The sequence below is a fragment of the Acomys russatus genome, chromosome 26, assembly GCF_903995435.1.
Source record: "Acomys russatus chromosome 26, mAcoRus1.1, whole genome shotgun sequence".
Classification (NCBI taxonomy): domain Eukaryota; kingdom Metazoa; phylum Chordata; class Mammalia; order Rodentia; family Muridae; genus Acomys; species Acomys russatus.
In genome coordinates this window covers 39,067,311-39,083,448 of record NC_067162.1, presented here as the reverse complement: position 1 = coordinate 39,083,448, position 16,138 = coordinate 39,067,311, and the positions used below count along the sequence as shown (strand labels likewise).

Here is a 16,138-nt window from a genome sequence, read left to right as displayed (position 1 = left end):
TATCTGCCTGTGTACACTGATAAGGGTGAGTCTATGAGATTGGCAGTGATAATGAGCAAGGTGTGTGCTGGAGTCAAAGACAAATCTCCATGCCTAGTCTCCAACAGGGCCAGCTTCTAAAGATGGTTTTCAATCGTTATATTTCGGTGACAGGAGGAAAAAATGTTATCTTGATAGTAAAAGATTTAAATTTATTGCTCTAGATGAAACTGGTTACTGAATCGAAATTATAAAGTAATGAATCATTTCCTGAAAAAGTCAGGCCATTAGTAATGCCACTGTATGACGGACTACTTAAAGATGTCAAAAGGAAAGTGGGGGGAGGGAGAAAGAGAGTGCGGGTGGGGGGCTGCTATCTAGAAAATTATATCTAAATGTAGATACTTTGAAGAAGACAATAAATCTACCTTTAAAAGAGAAAAGAAAGCTGATCATACTTTAAGATCACTGTGAAAAGGGTTGGAGAGATGGCCTAGTGTTTAAAAGCAACTGTTGCTCTTCCAGAGGACTCAAGTTCAATTCCCAACACCCACATGACAGCTCACAACTATCTGTACCCCCAGTTCCAGGGGACCCAGCACACTTTTCTGTCTTCCTCTGGCATTGGACATGCATGTGGTGCACATACACATGTGCAAGCAAAACACTCATGCGTATAAAATAAAAATAAATCAATGAAAAGGATTATCATGAGAAAAGAGTCATTCTGCTAATTTCTCCTCAGTCCCGTTTAAAGTAATTTCTCTATAACTGCCATAGGAATCTACATTGCTAGACATTTTCTCTTGGCACGGGGGAGGGAGCTGGGGGTGGCCCAGCTCTCCAAGCTTTATCACACTGGAGAGATGGCTCCTGCTCTACTTCCCTATCTCGAGGCACTATGACAAGGCCTTCTATCTCCAATCTGATGCCCAGACTGACAACAAGCAGGAGATGTGGGTGAAACTAGGGGGATGTCCTAAACTAACTTGGGGTGTCAGTTTGTATTTTAGAGTCCAACTATTCATTCTTCATGGATATACCTATATAGGCAGAGTCCCCTAAACATCCCCTAAACATTAGTACAAAATGTCTGTATGCCACATGTTCTGAGGGCCAGATGCAGTCATGCCCTGGGACTGCATCTTACCCCTGGGACTGCAAAGCACTGAAGTCTCTCTCACCCAAAAGCAAATGTACTACTCAGTACAGCCTTGGGGGACACTAAGTAACGCTCTCTGATGCCCCAGCCAACGGTCTTCCTGAGAGTCACTGTGGAGGTTGTGTTCCTCCAACCCTGGTAAGATTGGCTGTGATCCCCAGATGTGGACAGTTCTTAGAGTCTCCTCTCAAGGGGTCTTAGGTTCTCGTTAAACCAGAATGCTGGAAAAAACTCAGTCCATCTTTTATGGAAAAGGAAGGGAGGGGATGGAGAGAGAAGGCAGTGGGTAAAACCTTGTAACCCCAGCTCTGGAGGGTGAGGGCAGAGATGGGAGGAGTTTGAGAGCTGAAAGGAGGAGATCTGGGTTCTGTAAGAGAGATACTGCCTCAAAAAAGATGGAGAGTGATAGTTGAAGAACCCTCTCCATGCACATGCACAGATGTGGCCACTGCCACCTCCACACATGTGCACACACTTGCATGCAACATACACACACACACACACACACACACACACACACACACACCTGAGAATATGTGTGTGCATCAAAAGCAAAACGGGAAGGAAAAAAGAACAAGGAGGAAGAAGTTAGGAAAGAAGAAGGAGAATGAGGAGGAGGAAGGGGAAGATGAAGAAGAAGGAGGAGGAGGAGGAGGAAGAGGAGGAGGAGGAAAGTCACAAAGCAGCAGCATTAGAAGCTAACATTTCCTGACCACTTACCTGTCCTGGGGACAGTATTAAGCAATTTACATGTGTTTTCTCACTTGGCCCTTATAGGCTCTGAGGCAGGAATTAGTATTAATTCCACTTTTTCAAGGTGAGCAACCCAAAGCCACAAAAGTTGGAGCAAACTGTCCAGATGATGTAACATCAAGAGGCAGAAGCAGAAAGCAAAGCCTGATCTGCCTGTGCCTGTACTTCCAAGGTCCCATTTGTGCCAGGGAATGTAGTTTTCCATACCACGCCTTATGGCAAAACACTTCTTATACCTAACTCTAGATCTGATATGCATTACAGGCCAGTTCCCTGAGCCACTCATATGGAAAGATGCCGTCTTCCCTGGAACTCTCTAGGGCTGGCTTCTTTGTAAAATCTCTGGGCCTTCCTAAGCATCAGGTCTAGCGTTGCACTAGGCTGTAAGAATAAGCATCATGATTTTTGTAGTTTTACTGTGCAGGTCTCTACACACACCCTGACTATTGATGGAAAAGGAAGCCATCCTGAGTCAGGCCAACAGTCGGTGTCCACAGTGGAACCGGCTCCATTTGGTAGAAGGATTGAGCCTCTTAGAAGTTATGAAAAAAGATACACTGCACTGCCTAAAAACAAAAACAGAAGAAAACCCCACATAGTCAGTCTATAGCGTACACATGTTGACCAGACTCCAGCAGTCTACTTGAAATCTTCTTACTGTCTCTAAGGAAAAGACTAAAACATATATTTGGGGGGGGGGAAGAAGTGAATGGAAATCACTCCTTAATATGGTTCTAAGCTGACAGACTTACAACATTTTTTCTAAATTATCTACCCAAAGTCATGGGGGTTGCTGCTGGCAGACTCCCTATGCAAAGTCATAATTAGCAGAAAATGGAAAAATCCAAGAAATATGGGGCCATGAAACAGGGTTCAGGGACTGAGGGCAAGTGTTGATCCATGAGAAGATCAAAGCTGGGCAGAAACCATTCCTAGGGTTTACACAGCTGCACGCTCCATGCAGGAGCTCTAAAAAAAACACAACCAGAATCCGGAGGGGGGCGTCTTGTGATTGGGAGTATGTGAGTGTCAATGAATCCTCAGGACATCAAGTGACCCCAGGGGCTGGAGGCCACCTCACTGCAGAGCTGGAAAGGGAAGCTTACACCTTTTTCCCCAATCGAGAACTTATCCTAAGTGAGAAAAAAAAAAAGTTACTAATCCAGCCTTCTGCCAACATAATAAGAGAGATAGTCATTAACCGATATGCAAAAAAGTTGTGGAGTTTCATAAACACGACCCTAAGAAAAGTGTATTGGTCAGAGCTTCATGATCTGAGGGTGAGAAACTCCCCACTCCAGTTCATGAGATTGAGCTGTTGTGTATGGCAGCCCGTGTGAGACCCAGAGCTCTCAAAACTTCTTCAGGAGCATAAATCCCTAAACTCAGTAATAACAAAGCCATATGTTACTGTGTGCGTAGATATGAATTGCTGCACGAGGCACGAACACAACGGCGGCTCTCGGTATCATTTGGATTCATTAAAAATAAAACCATCTCATAAGACTGCAAATGTTGATTTTTATTTTATTTTATTTTATTTCTGCATTATACAACTTTCATATTTCCCCAGTGTATGGAAGTATAATGTCTTTACATGGTTGTTCTCAATGTTTTGAACTTGATATACATGCGATATTAGAAAATGAAAATTATGTATATACATATATATACACACATATATGAACTCTGTGGTTCATGTATTAGAAAACAATATGTTTTGCTCATTAAAGGCGCCAATATAAATGCTATAAACCATGAAATTACCTTTGAGCCCTTCCTGAAATAACCAGTTCACAAACAAATGACCCATGCAGAAAGGCAAAGGGGAGATTACAATAAGACTAAGTCACATTTTCGTTTCAGAATTGTTTTTAATATAAAAAAGCATTATTACCACAAAACCAACATCTGGGCCAGGTATATCCAATTTATGGAGGAAATATCAAACGACACAGGCTGAGACTACAAGTGGGGGCTCTACGTGTTCTCCAAATGGGATACAGAACTCACATTTACAACAAATTGTCCCAATAAAAGAAATTCACTTTTGGCTTTCTCACCCCAGAGAGGCAGCTCAAAGCAATGACAACAAAGGCGTTTCGGGGAAGTAAGTTTGATGGTTTTCATACTCAGAAAATAAGACTCTATTGCAGTCATGAGCAGTGGGCAATGTGGACAGCAGGGATCTCACCCCACAACTCAGCATGCTCAAGCTAAAGTTAGCAAAGCCCTTTGTGCACTGTGGTTCCCAGACAAGCGTCATCAGCACCATCTGGGAATCTAAGAATGCAGGGCATTGGGTCCTGTTCTGGGAGTCTTGAAATAAAGGCTCTGGAGTGATGTCCTGTGATGTATCTTCTGAAAGGGTCTCATGGGATGTTGGCATATGCGCTCTCTGGAGAACACATGCCACGCACAGATGCGAGGGCTGAGGATAGGAATTCTCTCTTCTCTAAGACCCCAAGGAGCATCCACAGGTTCGTTTTCCTGCTTCTAAAGTCATTGGCCCCTACTTTCTACCACTGCAGAAAAAGCAGAAGCTGCGGCTCTGTGAACATCTGCTCAGATTAAGTCTCTCCATGCTTTCTGCCCTAATGTATATAAACTGCAAAGCTTTCGACTATACAAGCTCAGCCAACACTGGCACCATTGCAGACAGAAGTTAAGATCACGAGGCACTCCTGAAAGTATTGTAGGTCTTAAGACAGCAGGGACAAAGCACTTATGAAATAGGAATAGTCTACACCTCTGAGCAAGGTATCTTACAATCGCTGAGTCTTCATATGTGGGTCTTCAGTAGAAGGCTACATGTCTCCTTTGGCCAGATCTTACTGGTAACTCATTCACGCATTGATCCACTCTTTTGTTTGTTTTTGTTTTGTTTCATGAACAGGTTTTTTTCTGTGTGGCCTTGGCTGCCCTAGGCTTGCTTTGTAGACCAGGCTGGCCTCGAACTCACAGTAATCCACCTACTTCTGTCTCCCAGGTGCTGGGATTACAGGTGACCCGCACCCGGCTCATCTATTCTTTATTTTGTGTTTGCTCATTTAGTAACTCATTTGTGTAAATCCAAACATTGACTTAGTTCTCTCTTCTCCCTCCTTTCTGTTTTCCTTACTCTGGCTCCCATCTTGAAATCATAATGCTGCATCACACCGTCCTCTATAGCAGAACATTATTATTATTTTGCTAGTATGATTATGGATACTAGACTGCTGAGTTTCACCATCATTTTAGGGAGTTCACAATCAAATAAACCATTGTAATTCCCCGGGTTCAGTAAAAAATAGAACTCTCCATTAAGAAGACTAAGATGACTAAAAAAAATTATTTTTCTTAATTCTTAGTGGGGGGAGGGCAAACACAATAAATCCCAGCCCTACAGAACAAGTGGGCTTCAGTAAGATTAGGAATAGGGAAAGTTGGGGCTCTGGGGATGGTTTAGAGTTAAGTGTTTGCTGTGTGTGTGCAAGCATCAATCAGGACCTGCCTTTGATCCCTGTGACCCATATAAAAAGGTTGGGCATGGTGGCCCATTGTTGTCTCGCCAACATTGGGGAAGTGGCAGCAGATGGATCATTGAGAATCACTGGCTAGTCACCCTAGCCACACTAGAGTTCTGGGTCCCAATAAAGAACCCTGACTCTCACAACAAGGCAGACAAAAATTGAAGAAGATACCTGAGGTTGACCTGTAGTCTCCACATAGGTAGATGCACACAGACGTGCCTTCCCAAACACATAAAAACATATACATATACCTATACAACACACACACACACACACACACACACACACACACACACACACACCAGCAGCAGCAGCATACAGCCAGGTACAAATCACATAGCATGGCTTTTTGATTCTGCAGCTTCACCAACTGCAAGTTCTTTCTAACAAGGTCTGCTTATTGGTGTCTCTCTGTCTCCATCTCAACTCTGGGCTTGGCTAGAGGTGCTGAGTCAGGCCCGGCAAAGAGTAAAGCGGATAGACCATCAGGCAACTTGTTGCAGGAGGTTAGTTCTCCTTGCAGTCATATACGTAAGGCTCCATTTGAGTACAGGAAGAAATGGAGCCGGCTCTCTAGGAAATCAGCAGCAGAGGGAAGGCTAAGAAAAAGGGAGGGACAACACTACATGCAAAGTGAAGTGCTAGGTTGCAAGGAAGGTTGTGAGCCATGTGCTAGGTAGGGCTTGTCTGTCCCGTCCAGGACTCAGGCTGGCGTTGAGTCCCCAGGATGAGATAATAAGAAGGTGAAAATTTCACTCAACTGACATATAGAAGTAGGGATTTGGGTAGGGGTAAGTCCCCAGGGCAGAGTACCCATCATTGCATATTTATATTGATATAAATACAATTCTATATTTATATTTGATTTATAGTAAGAGGGGGTGCTCCTTCACCCTTATGTGAGGCCCCAAGACACCTTGAAACTCAGCTGGCAAAGAGGAAGACCACTGTCTGAGCATGCTCCTCAATCCTGAGCTAGAAACATGAGCCAAAATAAGCTTTCTTTTCCTTATCATTTACCCGCTTGGCACTATGGCATAGTTAGCAACAGAAAGCAGGCTGAACCAGAAAGCCCTGCAGGAACTCAGCTAGGATGAAGTCCTATAAGAACTGAGGGGAGGGTTGGAGAGATGGCTCAGAGGTTAAGAGCACTGTCTGCTCTTCCAAAAGTCCTGAGTTCAATTCCCAGAAATCACATGGTGGCTCATAATCATCTACAATGAGATCTAGTGCCCTCTTCTGGCACACATGTGGGCAGAATACTGTATAAATAAATAATAAATAAATAAATAAATAAATAAATAAAAAAAAAAGAACTGAGGGGAGCCCACTAGAGCCCAGTACAAAGGCTGGAAGTTCTCCATCAGCCAGGACAGGGAAGCAGCCAACTGCCCACTCCTGCATCCCTAGAGGACACATCAGATCCATACAGTTTAAAAGCCACTGGAAGCAAGGAAGGAGGGATGGAGAAAAGGAGGGATCACACAAAACCTAGACAAGTGGTGCCAGGTTATCAGAGGAGGGGGCACAGGAGACTAGAGACCTGGGCTCAGTTAAAAATAGTGCCAGGAAGGGAGAGCAAAGTTAAGGAACCCCCACTGCCCAGATGCGCACTGCACAGCTTGCTGGGTGAGGGTCAGATGTCTCCCTCCTTCATTTCTGGCAACAATGCTAGGAGGTGGGCAATAGACTCCTCTTGCCTAGCTGGGTCAACTGGTAGCTCGGAGGTGAGGATATATTTCCAGAGCCACATAGTCAGATTAGGGTCATGATGGTGAGGACGTGTGTCATTAGTCTGATTCCAAAGTCATGGAAGGATGGGAGTAGAATCAGGGAGATGGGAGGCTCATGCCTCGGAGGCTTAGATGGGAGGCAGAAGCATGCCCACCAAGGGGGGTTCACTCACCAGGCTCTGGAACTTCCTGGTATCCTGACAGAATGGACACCTTTGGCCTAGATCACTGGCAAGGTGACTCAATTGAAAATCTCACCACTCTAACCCTTCCTTGAATACTTTACAAAACATTTTAATGGCATGTTCACTTAACTCTACAACTCAGACCCTCCCTCCAATCAATCTAGTGATGCTAGGGAGTTCTCAACATGCCAAGGCAAGCCCAGTAATTATATTGCATGGGATTCCCTGTCTTTCTGAGAAGAGCCAGACCAGCTCCATCCTTGGAAAGAGCTGCTTCTTCTTCTGCTTCTTCTTCTTCTTCTTCTTCTTCTTCTTCTTCTTCTTCTTCTTCTTCTTCTTCTTCTTCTTCTTCCTTCTTCTTTTTCTTTTCCTCCTCCTCTTCTTCTTCTCATTCTTCTTCTCCTCCTTCTTCTCCTTTCTCTTAAACAAAACAAAACAAAAAACCCAAAATCTTTCAAATAAATTTAAAGCATCTCACGTCCAAAAGATAATTATTTGGACCACATAAATACTGCATATGGGATTGCATGCATAGCAATAAAAAATACTTGGATCTGTTATTTTCTTAAAATTGCTGTGTTGTTACCACTTTTATTGAGTTCATTAAAAGACCATAAAAATCAATTCAAACATGTTTGCAAACAGACTTCCAAATTTCATGACAACTATCTTCAGTTGTTAGGCCAAAGATAAGATAACAGATGTCTCCATTCCTACGGTTTTCATGTCTTCATTCATTCATTCATCCATCCATTCATTCATTCATTCTTCATCCAGCCACTCAACAACTCCTCTATAAACCAAGAACTGAAGCAGGGACAGTCCCTATCATCACACCATTATCAGGAATGATGGCGGATAGAAATTGAGGTCCACCGGTTATATCCGGGGATGGTGAATTTTGTGTATAAAAGATTAGACAGTATTTCCAGCCTGGAAAGCCATAATGCCCCTGCCGTAACGCCTGGCCTCTGCTACTGTAGTTTGAAAGCAGCTAGCTAAGAAACATGGAAATGGAGAAATGGAGCTGTGACTCGAGCAAACTTTCCTTAATGACAATCACACTTGAAACCGACATGTTGTCATGTGATAGGAAATAGTTCCCTGCTTTGATTTTTTTTTTTCAACCATTGAAAAACTTAGCTCTTTTTTTAAAATGCAGGACTTGGAGTATAAAGTTAATAAAGTTCTTGCCTAGCATACATGAAATCTTGGGTTTTATCTCCAATATTGTATAGACTAGGTGTGGGGCCGGACATCTGTAATCTCAACAGTAGGGAACTAGAGGCAGTAGGATCGAGTTCAAGATCATCTTTAGTTACACAGAGATTCTCAGGCCAGCCTGTGATATTGACAGACACCCTATTACAATCAAACAAACAAAAAACACACACATACACACAAAACAAAAATGTAAAATCACCCTCCTCTTAAATGCCATACCAAAAAATTTAAATTTTAGAAAAGGGTTCCCAGAACCTGATTTAGGCTGTTCTACAGGGGAAAGTGCAGCTGTTCCAGGATGAGCAGGATTCAGACAGCAATGCTGGGATTCTGAGCCTCAGCCCCCAGGGCTTCTTCTCACAACCCAGGGGGCATTGCCATGGGTTGAAAAGTGGGGGGACCTACACCCTTAGCTACTGGCATTCAAATGCTTCTTTTCTTGCTAATTTCTTTGGTGAATGTCCCTGGAAACTCACTTCCACCGTGACAAAGTCCGAATTTTGCTTTGTTGTTTTAAAAAAAACCAGTTCTATAACTCTGATGAAAAGCCAAAACAATACGTTCTGAAAATCCGAAGAAGCATTGGCCCGCAGTTTGAAACCTGGGGATCCAACCAGAAGGCAGTTTCTAAAAGGCTCCAGGTGGTGGTCTCAGGTGGAAATGAGAAGTCCCTATGCTAGTCCCAGGCCCCTCCTCCTGACTCAGTGACAGCCACCAGCCATCCTGGCTATAATGACAGAAACATAACTTGGTCCATGCGAGTGGCCTTCGGTGGGCAACTGTTCAAGCACATTAAGGTTGTAATATAATTATTGAGCACGATCGGCCAATTAACCATAAAATACGCTGTTTATCTGAAAGGAGGCCAAGCCTGGGAAGTGCAGTCAGAGTAGCACAGGGCTCTGGTCCTTAAGCAAAGGATGTGTGCAGAATCAAAACAAGGATCAGGAGTAAAGCTGAAAGATGTCAAATTAGAATCTGTACCTTCACTCCCTGTACACCACCTGATGAATGAAGATTTAGTTCCTAACAACTCTTGAAAAACAGCAATTGGAGAAGAGAGAGACAGAGACAGACATTCACACACACACACACACACACACACACACACACACACACACACACGCGCGCGCGCGCGCACGCACACACACACGAGAGAGAGAGAGAGAGAGAGAGAGAGAGAGAGAGAGAGAGAGAGAGAGAGAGAGAGAGAGAGAGATCTCATAACATGAGCCTAAGCCTGAGTTTGAAGCCAACAGAACTAGTTGTGTTTTTCTGTGGTTCAGAAGCTTCTCTGCGGTTTATAAATTTCTCAGTGTTCCTTGTATCTTCAAAAGTAATTACATATGAGTTTGGGGGAAATTAAACTTTGCCTATGGAACTAAATAGCATAAAAATTCTCATAACTTCCCCCATCTAGAGAATTAAAAAGAAGAAAACCAACTCATCATATGATTTCTATATATACAATTTGTCCTGCTGTAGAAGCATATTTTGAAAAGTGCTCCCTAAATAATTAAGGCTACTCCTTTTACCATACTTCCTATATTACAGAAGTCATTTTCCCACCAAGAATCAATAAGTCATTCTTCACGTCAGTCATTTTTCTCCATTTAACGGAATGGACTAACGTCCAACACGGCAAGTCACATTACCTTTGAATTATGTGCGTAATTTAAAATTCAAAGTACTGCGCTAAGGAGCTTTTTAGACTGACCACTCTGCGAGCTCTTCATAAATATGGGCCCTCAGACCCTTCTGACAGATTTACCGAACAACAGGAGTTAGAGCGGGCCGAGACGAGACAAGTGCCCTACAGTAAAGCTGCGTGGGTCACAATGCAGCACAAACAATTGTCTCTCAGAGGCAGCACAAAGCGGGCTGACATACATCACTCACCAGGAAACGAAGCTCCATTTCCAGATTAATGAGAAAGCCATTCTGGAGGGTCTGGGCTTTAATTACAAATAAACACGTGGGCAGATATCGACATGTCTGCTCCATGAGGATGCCAGGTCCACAAGGCCAACTGGGCTTTGTTTGATCAAATCTGGGGCCTTTGCGGAAACTTCAAGGGTAGACACCCAAAAGGAATGTGCCGAGGAGATTCTTCAGTTAGTACAACACACACAAGGGAAAAGAATACAGAGAAATGAAAATGTATAAATGGGCCAGTGTAGCGATTCCCTGTTACAAATTTAATAAAGCGACGTTTATAACCTTGCAGTGAGTGAATCCATGAGCCGATGTCCTGGGGATTATAAATGAAACAGAACTGACCTCATTCTTCGGGGAAAGAAAAATAAAGTGACGATTGGAAATGTCACTGAGTTTTCTCAAATTTGTGATGGAACAACTCACGCTCTGGCTGTTAGAATTTAAAAAAAAAAAAAAAAAAACATTTGCCAAGTAGAAATCTTCCCTCTCTCTGTACAAGCCGTAATATTTTACTCAGGATTTTCTCAAAAGTATTACATGATTCTAGCTAGCATAAGAGTTTGTGACGCTGCACTGTCAAGTCGTATTATTAAGGAAACAGCAACCAAGGCTTCAGTTCAGAACTAAGATCTTCAGGTAAATACGTTGGCTGTTTCCCCTGACTCACGCACATCGCAAAGTAACTTGTTTCTTTTGGGAAAGCATTTGCACAAACCCCCAAAAGAGGAAGGTTTCTCAGATTCAGCAAAGAAGCCACTACTCTGTTCCCTTCCCTCTGACCCACCGTCTATTCACTCATCTTTTCCTTAGTAGCAACTTACTGAAATCACTGTGCACATCCCCTGCTGTGAAAGCATCTTACAAGTTCCCTTTTACTAAACTGTTTTAGGGTATGCGCTTTCTTTGGGTACTCAAAAACCTACTTTCTTTGCCGAGGTTTTATTTTTGCCAAGTTAGCATCTTAAAAACAAATATTCCCGCCACTCTCTTTCCTCTCTCCCTCTCTCTCCCTCTCTCTCTCTCTCTCTCTCTCTCTCTCTCTCTCTCTCTCTCTCTCTCTCTCTCTCACACACACACACACACACACACACACACACTAAACACACCCATTAAAACAGGAAAAGCATCAACTCTCATGCATTCAGTTTTAACAATGAGCGCATTCCGAAGCTATGAAGAACCACTGTGCGGAAGGTGTGGCAGTCCGGGCGCAGGGCAGCCTTCCCTTCCACTCTGTTGCAGCCATGTCCTGCCTCTCCCTGCAGCTGCAGTGTGCCTTAAGAATGCAAGAGAAGCGCTGCATCTTCCTGCTGCGCATTACTTTTGCATGGCAGCATTCTACCTTCTTCCTCTGCCCAAGGATAATTTTCTTCTTGCTCTTCAATTCTTGAGATGAAAGTTATTTTGATTATTTTACTTTTCCCTAAATTTGTCTGGATTTTACGCCTAGTTTGGAGACTGTTGCAGCCCTCCCCTCCCCAAGAGATATTTCGATATAGTCGATTTGGGTAAGAGCATACCGATGGGATGTAATTCAGCGTGATTCCAAATGGCCAGTTCCAGGAAAGGAGGGGGAACATAAAAAGGAATGGTATTCTAGGGATTAGTTCACTCTAAAAGGGTTGCACCCAGGGAAGTGGAACCTGACAAAAGTTAAGGGAGGTGTTACATTTATATTGGGCCCCTCTAGAATGTAAAGGGGTAAAAAATCTCCATGTGGCAGGTGCAACACAATACTAACAAAAGACAGCGCGCGGACGCATTCTTCTTTGCAGAGAAACTGCACTGCAGCCTGGCTGGCTCCTTCCACACAAACTGCACTGGAACCAAAGTCACAAGCTGCAGGATCACATCGAAACCAGAACCAGCTCGCTCAAACTGAACTAGGGCATCATTTCCCTTACTCGCCAAAGCCTCTGCAGTAGCCATCCCAGGCTTGACAATGAATTTCCTATGTGTACCTGCTGTTGAAGGGAGAAAACAGTAAACTCATAAATAATTCAACACACTGTCTCCTGCCAACTGGTCATATATTGTCCATGTTTCACCTGCCATATTAAATAAAAATTAAAAACTGTTTACTCTTTTCATTTTAAAAAAAACAGGCAATAATTAGAGGTGACCACACAAAACATATAAAATGAGGAAGAAAGTAATACCTCTATAAAGTATGTATTATATTATATATGTCAAATTGCAGAGTTAAAATAGTCACTAGGAATGGCAGTCTCAAAGGAGGGAAATTCGTTAATCTTAGGGAGATAATTATTGTAAATATTTTCAAAACTGTTCTATCATGGGCAGCATAGTAAGAAGGGAAGTGTGGGTTCAGATTTAGGGAGCACAGACTGCCTTGATGCCTTTCTGCTGGCAATTAAACCAACCAAGACTAAAACACTCCTTTTCACACTGTTGTCGGGAACCGTGGCTCCACTGACCTTAGCTGCTTTTTCAAAAATTAGAGAACTGACCCAACACCCAATCCAGTAAAACTATCTTTTTTTTTTAAATATCAAAAGCAAGCCTTCTTGCTTGATTGGACAAGTCAAAAGTGGGGGAGGGCTGGAGCTTGTGCGTGGCCTTGTCCTTGTCCCCGTGACTGCTTCGGTGCCAGGGAAAGAGAGAGAGCACATTCAGAGTCCTTAAATTACTACTAATATGAAATGGAAAATGGACATGTGAGTGGAGACTCAAAGGGCATCTGCAGAGACCTCCAGCAGTGACAGGGCTGTTCCTTGTCAACTGTCTCTCTAATATACAAATGGAAGAAGTCACAAAGCTTTTGTGGATGCAGAACAGGGAAACTTCTGCTTGGCTTAAAAGACTCAGAAACAGTTGACACCTGCTTGGAGGTCAGACTCCAGACCCCGACACTAGTATTTCATATAAAGGGACTTTAGGTTGAATGGTAGCTCAGCAATCAGTGCTTACCCAGTTAAAGGTCGCCTGTGATCATAGCACTCTGGGAGGCTAATTCAGGAGGATTGCTGTGAGTTCAAGTTAGCCAGGATGCATAGTGCGACACTGTTTCAAGAAACAAAAGAAAAACCTCAAAGAGAGAAACTTTAACAGCCCCAGCAGGAAAGTCTGGCCCCAAGCCTCTATGATGTCAGTGGAGTCATGCTTTACTGTCCTTAGAGAGCCCCTGGCCAGTCCCTTGTGGTTTTAAAATCCCACTACTTTCTGTTTCTTTTGTTTTTTTTGAATAGACGCCAAGGTCAGGCTGGCCACATCTTGTCCTGTTACATTATCAAAGGATTGATCCCTGTTCCCTCTCAGGAGAGAAAAGTCAAAGCATGACCCCACAGTAACAGAGTTCAGGGACCTGATATGACAAGGACCAGTGAGATACATAGTTGTCCTAGCTTCAAACATAATAAAAATAAATAAGTCAGAACAGAAGCGCTTAAGAAAGTAATGTACTTTATGGCAGCAGACGGCAGGTAGACTCAGCTTTCCTTTGATACTTCCCTGATAATAACAGGACAGTCTTGTCGGAATTGTTACCTGGTCTTTTTATTTCATTTTATTTTTTATTATCTTCTGTTGTTTGCTTTTAGTTTTAAAAGTCCATGCAAATACGCTGCTTATAAATCACGCCAGGAACGCATGTATTATTTCATTTGGGAGAGAATCAAGTTCTAGAAGGCAACACTCACATTTTACTTAATTACCAACAAAGACATAATGGACTATTTTTCTGTATTCACAAGAGACAGGAGGACTGTCGTTTTGATTGCCTGTTAAGGTTTCGGTGAATCACAATGTTATTAAGCTTTTAAATCAGAGGATCGGTTCCTTCCGCTAAGTCTAACAATAGTAGAAAGTAAAAGGAGGGGAAAAACACCTCATCTGGGGCCGTAATATTTGCTGAAAAAAATCTACTTCAAAACATTAATCAAATTTTTCGCCTACTGGGCAACCATATGGCACAGCAGCATGTGAATCTCACAAACTTGCTGATCTCCTGTAACCGGGTGCAATTAATTACGCTGGCTGCATCCATCTCTTGGATTTCGCCTTGTGAAAAAAAAAAGTATTTATTGTAACAGCTTTTACAAAACAAGGGAATGAAAATCTCAATTGATTAATGAGAGGAATGGAAATATTTCCGTTAGCAGATTTTTAAAACGAATAAGGATTAATACTGTGGATAGAAAGGGGCCCACGTCAAGCTCACCACGAGGTTTTTCTTTTCTTTTTTCTTTTTTTTTGCTTTTGTTTTTGTTTTGTTTTAGTTTTGGACCCCCTAAAAGGTGAAAGAAGAGTGGGCTGAGATGGTAGGAGGAGGTCTGACATGCATAATTCACTAGCAGGCTCTGGATCGCGAGTAATAAAGCCTTAAACTGGTGAAGTAATAAAGAGGTTGGCTTTACAAGATACTATCCTGGGAGACAAAAAAGCTTGTTCTTTGATTTGAAAACACAGATATTAAATACTCAATGGGTGAGGAACAGGACAGCCCTGACAAAGACGGCAACGAAATGGGCTCTTAAAGTAAGCAGTCCGCCCCATCCCATCTCGACCGCCCCCCCCCCCCCCCACGTCCTCAGCTATTTAGGCCTGCCCGGAGACTGCTGCACATATGGGCCGATTATGGTTTTAGGACCCAGCCATAAAAACAGGTGTCCCAGAGTGTGTTAGCATCATCCTCACCTACCAATGCCAGGTACAAACACAGCTTGGATGTAACCCTTTCCCTATGGTGTTTTAACCATGAACTGGACAGTCAGACCTACTTCAAAGAGTGACTGTTAATACACACTGAGGTAGGTCACAGTCCCTCCCTCATGGAGGAGTAATGGGGTCCAGGCTAGAAGTCTGCAGACGAGCAGGAGCAGTGGTCCTCTGTCTCTTTCCAGAACTACCCCCTTTCTGCTGAAACCCAACCAGGGTCAATATTTGTGACCTTGTCTTCTCAGCATCCTCTGCCCAGGAAAACCAGTTCCATATTCTTCAAAGAGTTAGCACAGGAGGCTAGATTTAACAGTCCAATAAATACTACTTTGGGAAAATAAACAAAATTCTAATTTTAACAGAGATATACATATTTGTAACCAATGAAGAAACAACATTAGAACAAAGCTTAGTAATTCAAGTTAGTTACAGGCCAGTTTTGTCTTTATAGTGACTCCCACATTTATACATTTAACAAGAAATCATGTGAAGGGCTTTTCTTTCGTTGTATTACACATGGGTGTGCTTGCTTGAGTGCACGCAGGAACATGTGTGTACTCATGTGTGGGAAGGCAAGGGATAATCTCAGGTGTCTTCCTCAGGAGTTCACCCACCTCCCTTCCTGGCCTGAAATCCACTAGTGAGGCTCGACTGGCTGAGAACTGAGCCCCAGGGATACATCGGTTTCTGTTTTCCCAGCTCTGGAATTATAAGCGCATGCCCTCTCTCACCCAACACTTCCTATGTGTCTTGGGTCTTGACGCTTGCACAGCAAACATCTTACCTTCTCATTGACCTCCTCAAGACCTATCTCCCAGAGCACTGCAGACAGCTTTTAAAGAGAATTCATTCACGGTATATATGTGGCCAGTCGGAATCTTTCGCTAGTCTTTGTGTTGGTTGGTGGTTGTTCGGTTGACAGGTGAAATCCTGAGTTGCCTAAAGTCTCTGGGAGCCCAAGCAGAGTGCTAACAT

General features: G+C 43.1%; 1 protein-coding gene across 1 annotated transcript in view; it reads right to left on the bottom strand.

Moving 5' to 3' along the window:
* The window catches only part of Wwox (WW domain containing oxidoreductase), a 919,511-nt gene that overhangs the window by 740,124 nt on the left and 163,249 nt on the right, over positions 1-16,138 (bottom strand). The window lies entirely within an intron of this gene.